Source organism: Lathyrus oleraceus, chromosome 7 (assembly GCF_024323335.1).
Source record: "Lathyrus oleraceus cultivar Zhongwan6 chromosome 7, CAAS_Psat_ZW6_1.0, whole genome shotgun sequence".
Lineage (NCBI taxonomy): Eukaryota > Viridiplantae > Streptophyta > Magnoliopsida > Fabales > Fabaceae > Lathyrus > Lathyrus oleraceus.
This window is the reverse complement of record NC_066585.1, coordinates 386,482,364-386,491,813: the sequence shown is the minus strand read 5'-3', so window position 1 is coordinate 386,491,813 and position 9,450 is coordinate 386,482,364. Positions and strand designations below refer to the sequence as shown.

At 36.0% G+C, this 9,450-nt stretch overlaps 1 non-coding gene across 1 annotated transcript; it reads right to left on the bottom strand.

The window, feature by feature from the left end:
* Positions 1-107, bottom strand: LOC127108998 (small nucleolar RNA R71). The gene has a single exon (XR_007796488.1). It is a non-coding gene; the product is annotated as a small nucleolar RNA R71 (small nucleolar RNA).
* Positions 108-9,450: the final 9,343 nt, after the last annotated feature.

The following is a 9,450-nucleotide window of genomic DNA, read 5'->3' as shown; positions in this document are numbered from 1 at the left end:
AAGTTAGGAATAAGATCAACAAATTTAGGCAAGAAGAAGGAGAGACCTTGTTTGACGCATGAGAGCGTTATAAATATTTGCTAAGACTATGCCCTTTCCATGGGCTTAAGAAATGGACGATTATCCAAAACTTTTACAATGACCTCCTTTACTCCATAAGGAGCTCAATCAAGATTTGGTTTACTATGGCTCTAAGTATCATATATTAATCCCCATGATCTACACATGTTATTTTGATCAAGAAATCATCAAGAGTTTGGAGTTGGTTTGCCTGGGAAACCCTAATTCATCTGGGTATCTTGTGTAACTTCTTCAATATATTTCATCAACAATTGATCAAATATTTCAAGGTATACTTCACATTACATCATATTATGCATATATGATCCTCCATGAGTCTCAAAAGTCAAGATAATGTCAAGCTAGCAAGATGGTTCATGGTGGTTGACCAGAGGAAGTCAACTAGTCAAAACTGGGGTTCCCTAGACCCTATCTCCTACACTTTTTGTCATATGAAAATGATTTTAAGAGTAACGTTACTCTAAATGACACTCCAAACAACTTTCATGTTGAAGTCAAGAGCTAGTTTTTCTTGGAAAGTCATTTTTTATGGTGAAAGATTATAGGTCTTTTTTTTAAACCCTAGTTTAGAGGTCAACTTCCCAAGACCATAACTTGTTCAATTTTTATGATATGAAAGCCATTAAAATTGCATGATCCAATTCAGTATGTTTACTTCAACTTTGATGTTTGTAGGAAGTGCAAATTCAACCTCCAAATGCATGTGCCAATAGGAAATATTATAGGTCATTTTGGGCCAATACCATTGAACAAGTGATTTTCCTCAACTTCTAAAATGCATAACTCCCTCATGCCAAATCCAACTGAGGTCAAATTTGTGACCAAATTGAATAGATTTTAGAGATACAACTTTGATGAAGGAACTTTTATCATTTTAAGTCCCTAGAAAAAGTTATTCAAGGTGGAAGAAGTGAACATTTGACTTGGGACTTAGAAAATTTTCAAATATATTTGATTTCCCAAACATCCACCTCAAAATTCATCATGATCCAAGCTTCAAATGAAAACGTGTTCAACATGAAAGTTGTTCCCCTTGATATTAAATTTCCAAAAAGTCCAAAATCAACCCATTTGGACAAAGTATGAGGTACTTGTGCATGGGTGTAAGTTAAAGCACCATTTGGATAATTTCAAGTTCCAATTTTTACACACACTTGCATGAGCTTCTAACAATATTTCAACATATTGCACATTGGACTTTGGATCAAATGACATCATTTCATGGGCCTAATGCACGCCCATGCATCCATGCAAGGGAGAATTTGAAAATTTGCCAAATTTGGAAGTGTGCAAATATCATTCACATTGGCTATAAATAGGACCTTTGATGATCAGAAATGGGATCCCTCTTGCCCAAGCTTTGACCCCCTTCTTCCCCAAACACCATTGAAAGGATAATCTTGAAGGCTTCTTGAGAAACCGAGTTTCAATTATCCTTATGTTTTAGGATTGAAACTCCAAGATTCCAAGTCTTCTAACCATTTAAATCATTTTCTGCAAGATTCTAGAGTCAAGCCAAGCCATATTGGAAGCAAGATCAAGCAATTCTGAAGCTCCTCGAAGGTGAGATTTTAGAAACTTTTCTTCTTTAATCCCCCCTCATTTCTCATCCATTTTAACTGATTGTTGGTTTGTTGAAGTCCTACCAATGTAGGCAACAAGATTGAGTTGCTTTGAGGTCAAATCGAAGCAACTCAGTTCATGATCCTCAAAATTCAAATCCTTGTATCTTTTCATATACTTGGAATTGGACAAAATTGAGGCCAGATTCGAGCTCCTGAGCATTTTTTCTTTAAATTCATGTCTTGCTTTTTCATTTTAGTGATGGTTGAAAATGGATGCATGAATGCATGGATGCAACAATCATACTCAAGGATCAAGAAAAGCACACCATGCAAAGGTCATGGGATGGATCAAGTCATCCTTAATATCAATCATCCATTTTGGTGGATTATGGTTTACACCTTATCAACACCCAAGTTCCATTGATATTAAGGATACACAAGAACGGATCAACCATGAATCAAGGGTTTGTTGTGAGTCACGAGCATGGAGTCTCGGTTAAGAACCACCCAAAGGGAGTGTACTAGGGTTTAAACCTGCCAAACATGTTCTACAAGAGGTTCCCATAGTCATCATCCCATCTTTCGGATATTATCGGATAAACGACTACTCGTATTCCAAAAATATTCTCAAGAGAGACTCTTATGAGTGTAGTATCGCGTAACAATCGTATCAAATCTTACACTTGAACGACCTTCGCATTACGTCCTAAAAAAATAGGCCAAGATGGGCTTGGTAGACTAAGGTCCTTGGCTTCTAAGGTCTATATTGGAAAGAGTAATGCCTAACCACGACTACTCGTGTGACATTATTGATCCCAACATGACCTCCACCAAGTGAATGGGCTTGTAAGTCAACTTGCTAAGGAATAACTCCACACGAGTTGACAAGACTATGCCATTCTCCTATCCTAAGTGCACCCGATTTCGGGTATAGAACTCATCTCACAAAGATCACCAAGCATACAAGGAATTAATATATCAAGCAATTCAATCATTACATACAATACGGTAATCCCAAATTGCACAAAAATATGTCACAAAATAATATACAATACAATACAACAAATATGAAAAGTAGGCAAAACCCACTAGGCAAATGATCCCCAACAGAGTCGCCACTTTTCTGTAGCAGGGTATTCGTTACCTTTAGATTTATTGACTAAATCAAAAGTAAATCATACAAGTCGAGTCGCCACCGCACTTCTATTTATCCAAAGGAATGGTTAGAAAGCGAACAAAAACCTAATAGTTTTATCGAATCAAAAACTAGTAAAAATGTCAGAGATCGGGGTAAGGGGGTTGGTTATGCAATGGGAAGGTTTTAAGCACCCAAAACATCCTAGGTACTCCTAGGGAGCCCTTTTCACACTTGTTGTAAGGTTGGTATTTTTGTGAAAAATTGTTTGTGCAAACATGATTGGGGAGATGAGAGAAGAATGTACAAGTTATTTACAATTTTGTGTTTGGATGGATAAACCCATTACCTAAGTACCATCTTAAAAAAGATTAGGATCAAAACCTCGTAGTTCGGGGTAAAAATCTCAAAACAAGTTGGTGAATTGATTGGTCCAAAAGCCTTACGGTCTTTTGTTATCCAAGGGAGAAAACTCAATCTAAAAACCACAAATCCACCATGTGAGGATAGCTTCAACATGCTAGTGAGGGGTTAACCCTATAATAAGCATGGAAGACTCATTGTCCATCACTAAGGATATAAGTGAGTATTACATCTACCTCAAGGATAACTCAAACCTAATAGCTATAGGTTATGAAAAGTTTTGATAAGAAAGTGGCTATTGAAACCACAAAATATTTTGAATGAGTTATATTTACAAATGAAAAGTATTTACAAAATATGGTCAAAGTTGACTTAAAGATTCAATTCAAAATAAGTGTTATGAAAAGAAAGTTTGAAAATCAAAACCATAATGCTTAGGTTTCTAATGTTTGAAAGCAAGTGTTAATGTTTGCACAAAAGTTTTGGCTTGGGTTAGAGTGGAGGGAAGAAGAAGAATGGCTAAAGTCCTAATCATACAAGAGATGAAGGATAAGAAACAAGACCACAAATGGAGTTCCCCTCTTGAGATCATATTAATGATCCAAGTAGCTCTCACCCTTTGGAATATGCAAGCAAATATGTATACTCAAGCAATCAATCAATCAAGCAAAGCTCTTAGGAATCTTCCAATGGCTCTTGTGTCTCTCACTTTAGAAGCACATGACAATGGTTCTTCAATTTGGCTCAAATAGGAATCCCTAGCACAAAAGCACACACATCAAAAAGTTCCATGAAGTAAATCAAGAATGGACAAGAGTGAGTTTAGAGATTTGATCCTTCTAATCCATCTTAAACATTAGGGCCTTTTTACTCCATTTTTCATAGGGAATGTCCTAGAATCTAAGTCCATTTGTCCAATATTTTTGCATTTTGGTCCACAACAATCAAAACAAGAGCACAAGCACAATAATATATACATAATTATGTGCTCAAGTGAGCAAAAGGCAAATTGTATTAACATAAACATGTGCTCAAATGAGCAAAGGGAAAAAGAAAATGAATAATATGTACAAGAATAGTAAATTGCATAAATGTAAAGTGCAAGAATTAAATGTTAATGGTTAATAGTTAGTGTTAGAGTTAGTGTGCCATAAGGCAATTTAGCGCTATGTTAAGCAATTGTAATTGGACTTATGTAGAAGTCACAACTATCTGAGGCCGGTCAATAATAATGTAGGCAACAACACAAGTTAGAGATTTTGATTAGTGAATCAAACTCCTACAACTTGCCATGCCAAAAAGAAGATGAGAAATGATCTTGTATTGATTTAGGTTTTTTGCTTGATTAGGAAGCAATCTATCCTTAATGCAAAGCCATTCACTTGATCCATGATCAAGATGAATTAGATTTGAATCAAGGAAGGTTAAACCTCCTATGTATCAAGGCTAACCACCAATCCTTAACTCATTGATCAAAAAAGAAAAAGAAGAAGAAGAAGAAGAAGAAGAAGAAGATGAATATTAAAGTGCATTCATGGAAATGAAATGAAATAATCAACAAGCATTGACCAAAGATAGAGGAGATCAAAGTCAAACAATAGTAAACAGAAGCAAGATGAAGATTAGAAGTCAAGAAACAAATAGAATATTTTTTATATTTTTCAAAATTAAAATAAAACTTGAATTAAAATAATAAAGAAAGGTAATACTTCAAACTCACTTCAAATCAACTTTGAAAAGTCCAAGTGAATCTTCCTAAGTTCAACAAGGTCAAACAAAGTTTGACAAAACATTTCAGCATTTTTAGAAGTCAGAAACTATTTTTAATCAATTAAAAATGCATAAAAATAACCTAATTGAATTAAAATCTCAAATAAATCTCAAATCAATTGATAAATTGATTAGAATATTTTTCATAGATCTATCATCATTCAAAGAGGTTGGAAAAATATTTTTGTATTTTTTGAATATCAAAAACTATTTTAAATGAATTAAAAGTAACCAGAAAAAGAGAAAATTCCTAAAAAATATCAAATGATAAAATAAAAAATATTAAAAATCATTTTTAGAAACTAGAAATTAAAAGAAGAAAAATGCAATTGGTCTCACATTTTTTGGACCAATAATGAAGGAGATATGATTTTTTAAAATGAAATAGAATTAAAAGAAATAAAAGAAAATTAAAATCAGAATTTAAAAATAGCAAAAAGCGTGGAGCGTTGGATGCAGAGCTCATTAATTGAGCTGGAAAATCGCTTGGTTCAAACATGTGCGCCTACCACACGCTTCAGTCAAATGAATCACACGCTGCCATTAAATAAGTCATATCATTGGACGGCTATGATCAAATCTGGAAATAGAAGTGCATGGCTCAGTTTTAATCTAGAGACTGGACGGTGGTATGCACCACCGTCTTCTCCGGCCAGCTTCCGGCGAAGGCAAAAGTTGCAGAGAAATAAAAGTTTACCAAATGCCACGATCTAGGTACCAAACGAAAGTTGGGGTGATGTACATCACCCCTGTGCCAACCAAATCCACTCTAGATTCCTATTGAGAAAGAAATCAGAGGTTTAATTTTATGGAGTTCAACTAAAACTTGTTGGATTTTGGAAATTCAAAGCTCAAAAAGATTGCCTCTATGTAGAGGACTTCAGACAACACAAGAACAACAAGAAACAAGCAATATATGAGCTGATTCAAAGAAAATAAAATTTGAAGTAAACCTCTGATTTGCAGAGCTTGAGAGCACAATTTCTTGGTGATTAAGCTTGCAGTGTGATCTATGGATTAGTGTGAGAAAGGCTTAGGAACTTTAGATCTAAAAATCAATCAATGAAATTGAAGTTTAGATCTGAAAAAATTGAGAGAAAATGGTGAGTTCCTTTGAGTGTGGGTGAGGAATCAATCGTGCAGCATGTAAGACGCCTTCAGGTTACTGAAATGAGGAGCATAAGGTACCTATTTATAGCAAAAAGCATGGCTGAAAGCATGATCATTTCATTGCATGGATGGAAAGGGCCTCCATGCATGGGCCTATACAGGCGCATGGAGGGCCCAATTCCACTTGGATTTGCAAGCTAATCATCAGCAGATACAAATTGGACGTGCAGATGGTGTATGTTTAGCTCATGTAATGCAAATTTAATTGATTTCCAAATATGCACCAATATGTTCATGCTTTCGAAAATGCCATTTCCATAATTGAAACACAACCTCATAAGTAATGGTTGGAAATATTTTTGCATGAGGATCATTTTTTATGTTGATCAAAACTTCATTTGAAACTTGTAAATTGGTGAAAATTGATCATGAAGTGTAGGGGTGCAAAACATGTACATGTGAGAATTTCAAAAATGGCCAAACTCTAAACACTTTTGTTTCAATTATGCAAGCTCCAAATGACAAAACCTTCAACATTCAAGTTGTATATATTTTCCAGGCAATCAATTTGGACTTAAATTTTGCATCATTTGGATTTTTGATGAAGAAGTTATGAGCACTTGAAGTTGGACTTTTTCACATTTCAATGCCTTTGGTCTAAAGTGACCTATAATGTTTTGCATTATCACATGTATTTATTTTAGGATTTTGAAATTTTTCTCAACATAAAATTGAAGTAGACATCTTAAACTTTCCAATGCATTTGATCCCACCTTAAAATCATGAAAAATGAATGAGTTATGTGCTTGGGAAGTTGACCCAAAATTAGGGTTTCAGTCAAAATGACCTATAACGTCTTGAAATGGATGATGGCCTTACAAGCTTCAAATAAATTTTTGATGAACATTAAAGTTTTTCTTATGGATCTTAAGAACATTTTTTATCTTGGGGTCATCTTCATTTGACAAACACATCAAAAGTTAGGTCTCAGTCTACTTCAAAATAGCCAGATGAATTGACTGATCAACTTTTCAAGTCCAAAACTCATATCTTGATGAATTAATGATTGAGGACACTCAAATAAGCTCAAATATGCATTAAATGATGAATTAAAGAAATTCCCTTGATTGCATTTGATCATGGGTTGAGGTTGCTTCATGAGCAAGGCACAATTGATGAACAAATGAATTAGGGTTTCCTTGGGAAACAAGCCTCAAACCCTTTGATTTTATTTGATCAAAATGATGAATTGAGATACTTGGGAGACATATTTGATGGATGAGAGCTTTGGGAACCATTTCCATGCTTGCTTCTATCTTCATTTGGCCATATCAATGCACATGGGATCTCTTAGAAGCTTTGGATCTTGTGAATGCTCAAGCTACAAACAAAAGATGTTAGTGACATATTTTTGTGCTTTTGGTTAGTAAATAAAATGAGAAAAGCAATAATATACAATTCAAGCATGGTTGGTGATCTCAAACCAACTCTCAAGAGTTCCCACCCAAAGGTAAGGAGCCAAGATCCTATGATCCTTGAGGCAAGATGTAAATGCAATGTTATGATGCCATGAGGGATTTTAGGGTCAAAATTAGGGTCTTACAGATGCCCCTATTTAAGGTCATTCTAGCCGGAGAAGTGAAGGTTAAAATCTTTGTCTCGACGAGGTAGAATGGGCTTAAATAATAACAAAGAGACGAATTTTGGTCCCTAAGAGACCTCATGATGCAAATGTATGTATGCAAAAGGTAATACTCAATGGAGATATGTGTCCACAAAGAAGAAAAGAAATCAGAAGAAACTGAAAATCCAAATGAGTAATACACTCATAAATGGGACAAAGACTCTAGGGACTCTAATGGGGATAAGAAAGGGAATAAAATGCGGGAGCAGGTCACGACTTAAGACTTGATGAGGGACACGAGAGGAATTCTATCAATGGAAAGACTCGAGCTGACACAAAGATGCATGTATTAGGGAATATGCCAATACAGCAAAAGTTATCCATAAAGGATACTTAGGATAAAAATTCGGACTCAGATGGGGGAAAATCCACTAAGGGACTTCACTGGGGAATGTCCAAACAGGACTCCTCTGAGGAAACAACAAAATGAGGTATTACCGGTTACCGGGTAATAAGCTCAAGGAGACATGTGATCGAAACACCGGTATGAGGGTGAGAGAACAACACGCTCGGGGAGAGTGGATATCTAAGACCGGAATAAGGGTGAGAGATATCAAATCATCCGGAAAAAAACATCTGAGTAAGAGCTAAAAAGGTATATTTCAACTCAGGAAATCTGACTCCACAGGGGACAAAAGTCATAATAGGGAGCAGAAAGGGAAGGAACACCAGGGATACCGGTTACTGGGCATATAATAGGTGACCAGTTAAGCGTGAATTGGGGAAAATTTCCAAGACACTCATCATCCGAAAGGAGGGTTGAAAAAGCAAACTCGATTACAGGATGGACATTCGGTTCCATGAGGAAATACGAATCTTACTCGACTGGGGAAGAACAAAAGACTTCAACTGAAGAGCGCATGAGATATATTATCTATTACCGTCAGAACGTAGATAACATACTCGCATGGAAGATTATCCACAACCGGCTATTGGGTTAATAAAGGATAAATCGATCGAAAAGAAAGGACATCGGGATACCGGTTACTGGGTATAAAACGATGACCAATCAAAGAGGAGAAATAATCATTACCGAGCAGGGGTAAATGAAAGATGACTCGCTGGGGATACATTGACAAAGGGAATGATTCGGGAGATATGTCACCGGTTACTGGGAGATATACTCAAAAAGTGAAGGAATATCAATACCGAATATTAGATAAAGATAACCAACAAAGAGGGGATTACATCTACCAGATACTAGGTAGAAAACCACAGAAAAGTAACCGCCATCGGTTAGGATGAATAAAATAAGGTTAACTCTGCAAGGGGATAAAATGGGGTTTACAACTACCGGTATGAGGGTAGAAAACCACAAAAAATAGGACTTACAACCACCAGTTACTAGGTAGAAGGCCACAGACTTCGTCGGGGAATAGATGGACAATTACTGGTTACTGAGCAATCATTCATCTAAAACGCGGGGAAATGCAGGGGAAATAACAAGAGCAGTCGGTCTAGGAATAAACTAGAGAGACACACCGAAACAAGACTCAACCCAATGAGGATATATCTCAGGGGAGAACTCCATCCCAACACATGTTTTGGGAGGAAACTGAAATAACAATCATCCACGAGGACATAACTAAGTGAGGAAAATGGAAGAAAGGGTAGACACTTTCTGCTTATGGGGTTGACTTCTATATAGAGAGATCAGACACAAACATCTGCTTGGGGAAATATGTATCACCAAATAGCAGGAGACAACAAACAAAGATATATGGCAAAGAATGCAACATGAA